Source organism: Carya illinoinensis, chromosome 16 (assembly GCF_018687715.1).
Source record: "Carya illinoinensis cultivar Pawnee chromosome 16, C.illinoinensisPawnee_v1, whole genome shotgun sequence".
In the NCBI taxonomy this organism is placed as follows: Eukaryota; Viridiplantae; Streptophyta; class Magnoliopsida; order Fagales; family Juglandaceae; genus Carya; species Carya illinoinensis.
The window spans coordinates 24,203,785-24,215,941 of NC_056767.1; the positions used below are offsets into that span (position 1 = coordinate 24,203,785).

The window sequence follows — 12,157 nt, forward strand, 5'->3', positions numbered from 1 at the left end:
GTGTGTAAACCAATCAAGCTATGACACTTTGCATTTCAATTCCAATGCATTAGAAAATAGAAAAATGATATTTGCAGTCGTGGAATGCTTAAATACTATGCAATCTCTTTGAAAAAAGTGAGTAAATACGATATTCACATAATAAAAAAAACTAATTTTTTAATAGCGAACTCTACTCTTTTTCAAAAGATTTGCGCGGCGCTTGTGCAGTTCATAGCGCGTGCTTGTGCAGGAGTTTTTCTTAGGGACTGTCATGGTGAGGTGCTTATATGTCAGCAAACAAGATGGAACATGAAGTCATTGATCCTATAGGAATTATAATGCTAGCTATCCTTAGGGGATTAATGTGGAGTGTGCACTTGGGGATTAATGATATAATCATTGAGAGTGATTCTTTCCTCATGGTGAAAGAGCTACAGCAGGATGAGCCTTCAATATCCATACTTGGAAATGTGATAAAGGATGCCAAGGAATTGATGGAACTGGTTCATAGCTGTGAAGTTCGACATGTCAGGAGAATGGGAAACGAAGCAACACATAGGCTTGCTAGATTTGCTTGGAATGTCCAGGACATGAGCTTTTGGTGGGAGATCTTTCCCTGATGTAATAACTCAAGTCCTCTGGACTGATAAACGTTTGTAAGGCTGATGCTTCTAATAAAATTTGTTTTTTTATTAGAAAAAAAGAAAAAAAAATGTTCACTATAAGTAAGTCCCACGCATTTTCCTTAAAAAACGTGGTCAAATATGAGATCCATATGAACAAAATTTATTTTACCCCCACTATTTTTCAAATAGAGTGCTTAAAACTTGCATACCGTTAAACTTCATCTAGCAATACTCTTAAAAAAAACTAGCGTGCCATGTGTAGAAATAGATTGAGATATTTAATTTAAAATAACATATAATTTGAAAAAAAAAAAAAGTTTTTACTTTAAACTGTTTAAAATAAAAACAGTATAAATCTTGGCAACGATTGTAGCAAGACCTCTGTGCTCATCTGGCTACCAGTTCTGAGATTGTAGCAATATTATCAGAACAAATTTCTTGCTTCAATATGGGCCTATCTTCTTCCTGATCTTCATCTGTTTTTCTTGAAAAAGCTGGCTTTTTGGGAATTGTTAGAGCTGCAGATTCATTTTTTAGCATTGAGGAAACTTCCAACATGGATGGCCTATCTTTTGCTGTTTCCTGGACGCATAAAAGAGCAATGTGCATGCATCTATTTAATTTCCAAGATAGAAGTGTATCATCCAGACTTGGATCCATAAACTCCATGCCTTTGTCTTCTTTCAACAGCTCATATGCCTGAAATTACAGAACATCATTACCCATCATTCATGGAGTGGAAAGGAAAATTTGCTACAGAATTGCCTATGTATCACTTTTTGACAAATCACTATCCGAGGTTTTAGTTTCACAAGATCACTCCTTGATGTTTCAATTTGTGTCAAATAGAATATCCTTATCATGTTAGGGTACTTCCTTACAAATTATCTTTTATTTAGTAATTCCCGAGACATGTCACAAGAGTACATGCAGCAAAACTAGTCAGCAGCTTCTAGCCACGAGAGAAGCACTGGAAAAATTAAAACTAAATTGTTTTGGGATGTTACTTACATATTCTAGGAGGTTTAGGCTTCCATCTGAACCATAATAATAGGCATTTCTCTTTCCACTAATGATTTGTAGAAGCAGGACTCCAAAGCTATAAACATCAGATTTAGTGGAGTAGACGCCCTTTTTAACATATTCTGGAGGAACATAACCACTGCAATGGAGATTTTCACATCAGTTAACCAGAAATCCTGAATGAGAAGGCTTTATATGGGAAAAATTAAACTTACTATGTTCCAACAATCCGGCCTGTGTTTGCTTCATGTTCGTGTTTCATGAAAGTTCTAGCCATGCCAAAATCTGATATCTTAGGCTTCATCTCTTCATCCAGTAAAATGTTGCTAGCTTTTATGTCTCGGTGAATAATTGTCATTCTCGAGTATTCTTGGAGATACAGAAGCCCCTGAGTTATCCCTTCAATGATGCCGATACGTCTTCTCCAATCCAGTATATACGATTTGCTGGGGTCTAATTCAAAGAAGATCATGATTAAGAAGTCAGTCATACAACTTTCATGGGGCTGATAAAGGCATAAGATGGGATAATATGCACAAAAGTTTAACAAGAATTCATGTGCCATGCCCCTATAAGCTTAAACTGAGATCACCTTAGCTACGTTTGAGGTTAAAGGTGTTATGATTTTAACTTGTATCTAGGTGTTCTCTTTGTATGCCTCCAGTATACTTGAGCTATGCCGATTTACTTCTATCAATAAAATCTTTAAAAAAACTTCTAGCAATAGTATTGGAGTATGTGCTATCATAGGATCCGACGGATATAACGCTCAACTATTAGAATTGATAGGTAAGTGGAGCCAGCCAAAAGAGAAAAAGGCTACAAGGAACCTAAAACCTTTGGATGCCTTCAACAAAAGCCGCAAGGAATAAGAGGCTTACGACCTTCTATGCAAATCAAGATGCAAAAGCTCATATGATGTTCCATTTAACAGTTCTTGCATTTATCGTAATTGAAGATATGAAAGATATCAAACCAAAGAGGTAGAAGTCCAAGCTTTTGTTGGGCATGTATTCGTAGATCAGCATCTGCTCATTCCTTTCAGTACAAAATCCCAAAAGTCGAACAAGATTTACATGTTGTAGTTTAGCAGTAAGTACAACCTCATTCTTGAATTCTTCAAATCCTTGTGTAGATTTTTTTGAGAGCTTTTTCACTGCTATTTCTTGTCCATTTGGTAATTTTCCCTGAAAATATAAATAGACACCCACGATCAATTTTTATCTTCCACTCAGTAAGATACTGCAAGACATTTTCTACTTCTGTTGTAGAAGTTTACCTTGTAAACAGGACCATAACCTCCCTCTCCAACTTTATTTTCAATTGATAGTTTACCTGTAGCTGCCTCAATCTCATCCAAAGTAAAGACTTGCAGATTAGGAACATTGCCATTAAAATGTCCTGCAGCTGCCATATGATTCATTTTGGATTTTTATTCTTTAGATGTAACAAAATTTCCAATATTGAAAAAAAATGAGTGAATATGGATCATGGTGGTTGAATAAAACTAACTTTTATGTATGGATAGTGGATCCATTATAAATGTGGTAGAACAAAGTTTACCTTTTAATTTGAGCTTTCTCCTCTTTAAGTAACACATTACAAGGCCTAATAGGAGAACAATGGTTGCAGTTGGAGTCAAAATGAGTACTAATCGCAGTGTGTCCTCCCTTTGAGCTGATAATGCATCTCATATTGAAACTTACGAGAGAAAAATAATTGATAAAAGATAAAAGATCTTAAAACAATGTCATTAAGAACTTTTCAAGAGTTTAAGTACCTTTAATTGCAGAGATTGTAGAGCATTCATTTAGTTTACTTTATTAAGCCTATAAATATCAATGCCATATGTCATGTTTTATCTCTTTGTAAGTCAAACCCATAAATGCTTGAAAATTCAGTTTCCTGAATACGGCCAAGTGATGACAACCACAAAACAGAAAAAGACAATGAGCACATGTGACAGGAGAGGCAAAAATCTAGTTGTTCTAAATCAAAACCTAAGAGGAGAAAGTCTAATGGAAAAGGGTGGCCATTGGCATCTGGACAAGCCCAGGCAAAAATTGGACACTGATCAAGTCAACCGTCCTTTCTGAGTTAAATCTACATTGGGATCTCCAAAACTTTGGCTTTCTTTTTGAGATTAGATGATCTATCATTCAGGTCATATCGAACTATTATAATTCTTAATATATGCTGGAAAGTAGACTAAAATTCAAGTATTATGCAGTGAGACCATGAAAATGACTTCCATGCATCTCTTACCTTCGAGAGAAAGCTCCCAATTGTCATCGTATGAGACTTCCCACACAGAGTAACCAAAAGTTTCAACTGTTTGGCATAAGCAACCTTTATTCTGACCACCTCAGCATCATCAAAGCCAACCCAAGTCCATCCAACTGAGAATATTTGACTACATATGTTGCACTATATACCAAGCCAGCCTCATATCGCTGAATATAACTCTTGATATTCTTGAAGGCCATGAAACCGCCTTCATCAATGGTTGGACCTGAAGCCGGTGCACCTATACCATTGTTGTAGGGATTCTCTAAAGGTCCAGGCATAGCCATACAAACTCAAAACCAACTTGCTAGCAGTTAAACCGCCACCAATCCATTCACCAATACCATTATCAGCGCTAACATGGCCATAAGGGTCATATAAGCCTGCTTGAGCAGCGGTAAAGTTGTACCACTCAGGCATATATAAGTCATAAGCCATGACATTCACCCAATTCAAGTGATCCCGAATGGAGTCCACTGGGAAAGAAGCACTCTCCAAATTTGGTGAATTTTGAACCGCAGCAGTCAAGATCAGTTCTGTCAGGCCAGAGCTTATCATTATACTTCTACTATTTTATTATTATACTTTTATTATTTTATGACGTGGTATTAAATTATTACAAATTATTTATTATATTTTACTTATAAACTTATCATTTAGAAGTATGATCTGGAGGAGTATATGAGATGCCTAACTCTTATGGTTCTAATAGACGAACTACCCTTTCTGTTTGTGGGGGGATGAAGAGTTTCAAGCATATTCTAAATACTTGGAATCTAAATTTAACCTTCATTCCCGCCACACGTTGGTGAAGGATATTATTAAACTATATGGTGTACAAAGAGACCTGTTGAGAAACCAATTGATGGGTCAAAGAGTTTGCCTCACTACCGATATATGGACACCGGTCCAAAATTTGAATTATATATCTTTGATGGTTTATTTTGTAGATTGTGATTGACAGTTAAACAAAAAAATTCTTAAATTTTGTTTAACTGTCAATCACAAGGGTGAGAGATAGGTAGGAAGGCGGCTTGAGGCTGCAATAAAGGAGTGAGGCCGCAATAAACGAGTTCACTAACACCATTTGTCAGTCTTTGTACGTTACATCCAATGAATATTGTCAACAAATATATCAGGTGAAAGAACAATTCGATGAAATATACTAGAGAGTAGATTGCGGGATATGACAATGAACATGAGGACTATGTATGAAAAGCATTAGAGAGATTTGAGTAGGATAAACGGTTTCGTTGATATTGTTTTTTTTTTTTAATTATATATGTAAATTTCAACATCAATCTGACAATAGGTTCCACCTGCATGCTTAGTACAAGCATTATATAAAGTTTTTGTCTACTGTCTTGTCTTATTTAGATAGAATAACAGGAGTTTAATTCAGATTTCTCAGTATTGATTAATTGGGTAGCAAATCACTAGTTGTTATCCATTCTGCACAGCTAGTTGATTATCTACCCGGAATTGAATTGAGAAAAATGATATTCATCATCTTTTTAACCATCATCTCCTAAAGCGGCATCATATTTATCTAGTCATTTGACGACACATCGGTGATTGTGAATAATGATTGAATAATGATCAAGGGATGATAAAATAGTGAGAGCTAGTAATTGAACAGAAAAGAGAACTAATATAGGGGCTAATCAATCAGATTTTGCAGTTCTCTGACTGAAACTTCTATGATCTCCAATGGCCTATACATTCAATCTTTTTGCTGTTTATTTACTTCAATGCTCTATTGCTATGTCTATTAGAGAAACAAGGATACCGACTCCCTGAAAAGCAAAATCGTTAACTATGCCGACTCCCCTGAAAAGAACTGTTCTTCCTTTTCCTCTACACCCTTTTTTGGGGCACCATGGATGGCCCCAGAAAAAGAACTGTTATCTTATGCCATTATGCAGACTTTAGGCTAATTAATGAAGAAAGGAGCAATACCAGCCAAACCAAGAACGCTTCATTGTTAACCTAATCGAAGGAAGAACACAAGAAATTGACACGTGATAACAGAGTTCACTTCTCCGCGGCAAAAGCAGACAAACGGCTCAGTACTGCTGCTCATGTTAGTGCCGCAGCTCCCACCGGATTTCTCACACTCCCTACATACAAGAGTCATCGCAAAAAGGTATTTCACCTCAAACCCTTCATTCAATACTCTATGAAGTTTCTGGTTTTCCTCTTTCTTGAGGGTCGTGACCAGAAATAACAGCACCACCCCGCCGGAGAATGGGAACTTTGATATTATAACGGCATTTCGCAACTACTGTATTGTTGATTTCGTCTAAATAGTAAGTATAATTATCTCTATGACTATCACCACCTTCTGAACCGCAATTCCGAAGTATTCACGCGCTAACTAGCTTGACATGCACAATGCCTTAACTTGGTTTTATGCATTCATTTTTTTTTCTTGGATCCCTCGTCTTCTCATTCGCTTATTTACATAAGAATAATGATAGCCTTTTACTATTTTATCATTATTTATCATTTTTTTTAATTTTTTAATTTTTTTAAAATTTTTTTATTTAATAATTAAGAAAATAACTATTAATAAAATTGTATATTTTTTAAATTTTTTTAATAATTAAATACATTAAAAAAATACTTAAAAATAAATAAATAAATACATTACAAATCATAAAATAATAATAAAACAGTGGTGACTCTGTCATTATTCATGAATGGAAGGAAATCTCTGTTTTTATTAGGCAGATCATGTCAGACTCAGATCCGATGTCCTCAGCTACCGGTCTGCCAACTGGCCTGTTCTGCGGCCTTACCGATCAAACATGACATGTGGAACTCGAAATTCAATAAAAATAAATTTATAAAATAATTTAATATGATATATTAAATGATAAATTATTTTTATTTAAAATATATCTAAAATTTAAAATCGAATCAATTTATAAATTTATTTTTATAAAAATTCTGTATTCTTTCTGACCGTAGAGTTTACTCAGTCGTTGGGCTGAAAGGCAATTGGTCTGGATCAAGTTTCAAGCCCTTCCTTTTTGTTTTTTCTTTTGGGATCCCTTAATTATTCTAGCAAATAAATTAACTATTTATATTAAATATTAGTATTCTTATATGCACTTATTTATGTAATATTAAGAATTATATAGGCACAGTTATATGGGAAGTTCAATAGGCCAAAACAATCAGACTCGAGACTTTTCTTTTTATTTTTATGAAAGAGGCTCAAGACTTTAAGCTTGGAAGAATGCACTAGAAAGCATACCTTTGCAATGGCCCCTACGTATGCTGCCATTGTTGCAGAAACACAGCAACTCCCCTGCCGTTTCGTTATACCCACAATACCCACCGGACCTCTCGCATGTACTGCAATTCGGAAGAATTCCCCAATCGAGCACGAACCCATTGTTCATGGCGCCACCAAAATCTCTAGTCAAATTCGAAATCTCGACTTCAGACCTCATCACAGGCGCCACAACTTTCTCCTCGCAGGTGATCTCCGACCACAGCTCGAAGCCTGCAAGTCTCTCAGCTCCCTCCACAAACACAAAAGATCGCATCAACTGATGGTCCAAGCACCCTATGGCCGGCAAAAATTGAGGGTATTTGCTGCAGTTGAAGTAGAAACTGAGGTTCAGATCATATTCTGCAGAAAATTTCAATGGCAGCGTCTGCAGAGTAACGTTGTGACGCGCCCTCGGACACAACTGGTTTGAGGAGTCGATGTCCACAAGGGTTAGGGTATTTGCGGTGTAGTTTATGTCTTTCACGTAGGACGTGTCGCTGGGCAAAGAAAGTACGGCAGTCTCGTGGCCCGCGTCCGAGCAAGTTAAGCCGAAGCCCGGGTAGCCACAATATGAGTCATTGGACGTGGTGTTACTGTTGTTTCCTTGCAGCCAAAAAGGGTATCTGATCGTAACGTTACCGCAAGTACTCTGAGAAGGCCGGCATGTTGTCGGAGAAGATCTAGTATGGGTGGCTGAGGAGTTGGTGAAGAATAGGGAGAGAAGGACGAGGAAAATGGTCAGAGGTTGTGACATGGTGAAAGAAATGTTCTAAACGATGACAAACAGGAAAAGTTTGGCCGTTTTTCAGAACTGGGTAATTCTTATATGTACGTACGAAGTTTTATCCATTGGGATGGAAAAGCGGATCAGTAAGAAAGGAGAAATGTTTATCATACATGAACAGTTTCAAAAATTGTTATGATTTAAAGTTATTTTTTCTATTATAAAATAGGTTTAACATATTAGATAATTTAATATTAATTTATATAATTTCTTTTATATAATTATTTTTTATGACTATAACACTCATATTTAATTTATATACTTCATTATATTAAAAAGTTGTTATTGTAAAATAAATTTAATATATTATATTAAATTATGTCAATGTGTAATCTTCTTTATGTGGGCTTAAAATTTTTTTTACACGATAGATCAGATCAGTAGCATCGATCATTTTAAAATATTCCTTCCGCCCATGTATTTGAACAATCACTCCATTTCACTTTGCAAAGTTAATAAATTACATCCACCACATTCAAGTGAAGTTTGGGATTATAATTACAAGGACTGTTCGTGTTGATCACACATTGATTTGAATGTTGGTATTTGACACGACTTGTGATAATTTTTTTTAATAATAATTTAATATTTTATATAAAAGAATAATTAAGCTTACTTATTTTCGAATATTATATGAAATAAATTACATTATAAAGCTTAATATATAGTACTACTCATCATGCATGCATATGCGTACGTCGTTTGTGGTTTTAGATATTGCTGTGTGCTAGCTCGATATTCCATGTTGTGCTGTGTTTAGATGTTGAGTTTTCAATACTTCTCATTATTATTCATTACTTTATTATTATTTTTTACTTACTTTTATTACTATTCTTTACTTTTTATCTATTTTTATTACTATTTATTATTTTATTATTACTTTTTATATTTTTTTATTACTATTTACAACTCTTCTCAACATCCAAATTTACCTTATCAGGAGTGGCACTTTAGCCACCGCTCACAGTTACTGTTGTGAGTTACAGTTAGAATAAAATTGTATATTTTATTTTTTGTTTTCTTTTATCTGTAAATTTTTAATATATTTTTTAAAAAAATCTATAATATTATTAAAAAATACTTTCTTATCACTCCGACTGAAGCTGGGAGTGAGAGGCTTAGCATTTTTAATGATGATGATATTTGTACCCCAAAAAATATTAAGATATTAATGCTGCAAGGTCTCGGTCACGATACTGGAAATCGCTTCAGAAAGAATCAGTCATTCAAATACGACCCAAAATTTGGTTGGCTCATCGAAAGAAAAAGCATATAGTCTATATAGTGTTTGACTGCGTCGCTGTGGATCGAAGCTTCCAAGCAAATTCCTGCTGGACATTTATTATTTTTATATATTTTATTGATGTGATTGATTATATATTAAAAAAATTAATATAATTAATTATAATATTAATAAAATGCATAAAAGATAGAGCTGTTCATACGGGCCGGATTTTATCCGGCCCGGACCGGAAATCCGGATAACCAGATTCCGGTTCCGGTTTTCAGACCGGGTCAAATCCGGGTCGATACCCGGATTTAAAAAACCGAATTAATCCGGTCCGGATACCGAATTTTAAATCCGAAACCCGAGTTTAAAACCCGGTACCCGGTTTTATAAAATGAAAAAAAAAAACCCTAGGTCTCTACTGCGATTCCACCCCGCCCCCATTCAGATTTCCTTTCTCTCTCTCTCTCTCTCTCTTTCTTCTCTACTCTGCTTGGGCCTTCGCCTCCCTCCCCCAGCTCTCTCTCTCTCTCTCTCTCTCTCTCTCTCTCTCTCTCTCTCTCTCTCTCTCTCTCTCTCGATTTTCAGGGTTCGTGCTTTGGTCTGTTGTAGATGGTCTTGGTTGTATGGGTTTGTGTTAGTTTGAATATGGTCCAGTCGTTGGGCAGTTGGATGAAGCCGAGGAGTCCACCACGAAGTTGTTTGATGTAAATCGCAAATTAGTGAAGACTGTTGAAAATGGTTCCCGCTCCGTCAGTGGAGTTTCTGCAACAGACTCAAATGAGAGTGTGAATGTGAGAAGGAGGAGAATCTCAGAACAGGGACGAAGAGGATCCGAAAAAATTGTAGTCTTGAACCCTGAAACGGCGTGAGCGAGTCGGATCTTGAACCCATGAAGAAGGAGCTTCGCCCTGAGGACCTGTCCACTCCGATCGTGTCCGGGATGAGCCAGGGTAGCGGCGAGTACTTCTCGCTCGTGGGTGTGGGAAGCCCGACCAAGCCCTTCTACATGGTCCTTGACACCGGTAGTGACATCAACTAGTTCCAATGCCAGCCCTGTTCGGACTGCTACCAGCAATCCGATCTGATATTCAACCCGAGCTCATCTTCCTCCTACAAGACCCCTGCATCTCCCAACAAGTTGTTTATGCCAAGAAAGAGAATTGCTTGTTGATTAAAATTTTATTTGATGAATGCAGTTTCAGTATTTAAAAAAAAAAAACCCAGTTTTGATCCGGAACCCGGATTTCCGGGTTGTAAAAACCCGGATTAATCTGGGTTTCGGACCGGGTCATAACCCGGATATGACTGGGCCGGAACCCAGTCCGGATTTTGAATCCGGATTCCAGTCCGGGTATACCCAGATACCCAGTCCGAAACCCGGTTGAACACCCCTAATAAAAGATACGTAAAAATAATTATAAATAACATTTTTCTTAAATTTAAAAGTCTGGGAGACGTTTGCTAATATCTCAATAAAATGGCAATAAAATATAATTAATGGATCAGACGTGTGTCCTTTGCCATCCTTTCATTATTGTAACCCTAATCTAATGGTAGAAGTATTTTAATTGTAGTTGCGATATTGAAGATAAGATGATTTTACATAAAAGTTAAAAGTTAAATAAAATATTATTAAAAAATATTTTTAAGAAAAAATTAAATTATTTATTATATTTTATACAAACTTGAAAAAGTTAAAAATACTTTAAGATTTAAAAAACTTGTATTATTTATTATATTTTATATAAAAATTAAAAAAATTATAAGAATAAAATAAAATAAAATAAACACTTTTATTATCAAAACCGCCTAAGTGCATGTTTGTAGTTGTGGTGGAAAATACTGTTTTTAACTTAAAGTTTATAACTTAAAACTTAATACGTTAAACTCTACTATTCAAAATTATTTATTGTTTGAGATTGGTATGTCTAAAGCACTTTTAACATATTAAATTTATTTAGAAACAAATTAAAAAAATATTTTTTGATAAAGAAATGACATAAAAGGACATATATTTGATAAAAATCAAATATTATAATAAAATAATAACAAAAATAGTGAAATAGATTTTTCAGTAATTATAATAGAAAAGAAAATATCTTCAACTATGCATAAGTGATAGAAGAAAAATAAAAAAAATTGATGGACAAAGTCTTGAGTAGATTATACAAAAATAATGAAAAATATAAATAGACAAAATTTTCATTGTGTTAAAATGATGATGGTCATTTTGTAATGTACATAGCACGATAAAATATGAATTACTTTTTCTAAAATACTTTTGACAAAAAGTATCATTTTGATGCTTTTATTGAAATATAATTTTTTACTTTTTTTTGATTTAAAAATACTTTGATATAAAATTATCAAATAAATAATTTGAAATAAAGCATTTTAAATTATTCTATAATACTTTTTAAATTTCTCATTGGAATCCCAAACAAGGTTAAGCATTGCTTGCTCATTATCCGTGTTTTATTTCTCTTAGTCTGTTCCCGGGGTTGGTAAAAAGGTTGACAGTCGTGGAATTGACCCAAAACTGGTTGACTGATTCACTGAATTGAACAATTTCAAATTAGATGTTTTGCCTAGCCAAAGGTATAAACATGCAGTTCTGACCATAGTGGATAAAAAGAGATTGTTTTATCAAATTAAGTTGTTTTGCCTGGCCAAAAGGGAGCCACTCTTTCTCAAAACCTTCCCTTAAAATAGGCAGTCGGATGGAGAGGAGTTTTTATCAAAAAAGTTTAAAATTTTTACTAAAATTTATAGAATGAAATGCTATAGGCATAGGATGTGAATGCTCTATTATTTGGATAGTGAATTGAGATGAATTAAGATGGAAGTTAAAAGTTAAATAAAATATTATTTTTTAATATTATTATAATTTTAAAATTTTGAAAAGTTTAATTATTTATTATATTTTATACAAAAATTAAAAA

The 12,157-nt window shown here is 34.6% G+C and overlaps 1 pseudogene; it reads right to left on the reverse strand.

The window, feature by feature from the left end:
• Positions 1 to 865: 865 nt before the first annotated feature.
• Positions 866 to 8,027, reverse strand: LOC122298934 (annotated as a pseudogene).
• Between the last annotated feature and the right edge of the window lie 4,130 nt (positions 8,028 to 12,157).